This window comes from Schistocerca serialis, chromosome 2, assembly GCF_023864345.2.
Source record: "Schistocerca serialis cubense isolate TAMUIC-IGC-003099 chromosome 2, iqSchSeri2.2, whole genome shotgun sequence".
Classification (NCBI taxonomy): domain Eukaryota; kingdom Metazoa; phylum Arthropoda; class Insecta; order Orthoptera; family Acrididae; genus Schistocerca; species Schistocerca serialis.
The window spans coordinates 1,096,099,596-1,096,101,237 of NC_064639.1; the positions used below are offsets into that span (position 1 = coordinate 1,096,099,596).

The 1,642-nt window shown below is 43.1% G+C and overlaps 1 pseudogene; it reads right to left on the reverse strand.

Moving 5' to 3' along the window:
• Positions 1-292: 292 nt before the first annotated feature.
• Positions 293-410, reverse strand: LOC126458960 (5S ribosomal RNA; annotated as a pseudogene).
• Positions 411-1,642: the final 1,232 nt, after the last annotated feature.

A 1,642-nucleotide genomic window follows, 5' to 3' on the forward strand; every position in this document is an offset into this window, starting at 1 on the left:
CCTTAACAGAGGTGTTAAAAGTAACGTCCTCGTAGAGTCATGAATAACTAATGAACACTACTGTATACACTCATTGTAAACTAAACTCCGTCCGAACAGGCCTTGGAAAGCCCAGCGACACCGACCGGTCGCCGTGTCATCCTCACCACAGGCTTCACTGGATGTGGGTAAGGAGGGGCATGTGGTCAGCACACCACTCTCCCGGCCGTATGTCAGTTTACGAGACCGGAGCCGCTACTTCTCAATCAAGTAGCTCCTCAGTTTGCCTCACAAGGGCTGAGTGCACGCCGCTTGCCAACAGCCCTCGGCAGACCCGATGGTCACCCATCCAAGTGCTATCTCAGCCCGACAGCGCTTAACTTCGGGGATCTGACGGGAACCGATGTTACCGCTGCGGCAAGGCCGTTGGCTTTTCCGCGTTATACAATGATTTATTAAGTATGTTCTAAGATTTGCTTTCCGTTTCCCCGTTAGGCACGTTCCATTTTATACAAAAAAATCAGCATATAAAAATGCACTGAATGAGTAGAGACTGAAATACTTGTACGGTTTGGGCAGATTTCCGAATTCTACACGTGCCGATTTGAGCAAGTTTTATTGTATTAACCTAAAGTACAGTATGTTTAAAAAAGAATCACTCGATTTACAGTACACGATTTAATAGAAACTGTGAATTGAATTTGAACTTAACACTCGTTTTTTGCTCAAAGACTGTACTGCGATTGAAACAAGCATACCTACTGCGTAACATGACCACGTTTTTTGGGGGCCAGTTCAATGATCCTCTGTGTAAAATCGAACAATCTCCCCACCCCGGGTCTATCTATACCCCTATAGTAGCGGGTACGGGGAGTCGACAGAAAAAAAAGACGGTCAACTCGGTTTCAGCACCGCTGTACAAACATTCGCAAGCCTTTAGCGTAGATTGTGGCAACAACGCAGCTCTATAACAGTGAACGACTTAGTTTACCATGAACATTATGACAGCCAAACAAACATCGTTACATAGCGATTGCTAAAGAAATGGTAATTTTCACTGTCATCGTCCACATTACAATAGAATTTTCTAAGCCTTCGGTTCAGTGGAATCATTTCCAAACGTCAATCATTTCTAATTATGCAAGTATCACACAAAACTGAGCTTAGAACAAGTTTGAAATGTGTAAACAGATATAGCGCAAGTAACACCTGTACAGTATAAGATTCCCCCGCGTAGAAATGAAGCATTATGGTTCATTAAGATGTCTAGGAAATGAATGCTATTCATCTTGCATAGATGGTCTCAGTGTTGCAAGGATTCGAAGAGGAGCACTGCAAGGTATCACATATATCCCTAACATGTCCTTGGAATTCAGGTTGCGGGTAAAGATGACCGCTCCGAGCACTGAATTGCTCGTCACTGAAGACGTGCGCCCACGAGATGAGTACTTAGTTGTTGTTGACTTGCAGGATGGAATAATCATCTACTGCATCGGCGTAAAGTCGTACATATGTGCTGAGCATCTACAGACTCATACAACCACGTGGAAAGATGGGTGTATCTGGATCAATATTATTTATTTATTTTTCCTGAAAATCTGGTCTCTTGTGTTTCTAAAACAAACCGTAGAATATTTTCAGTATATCGAATATTCTCTGAATT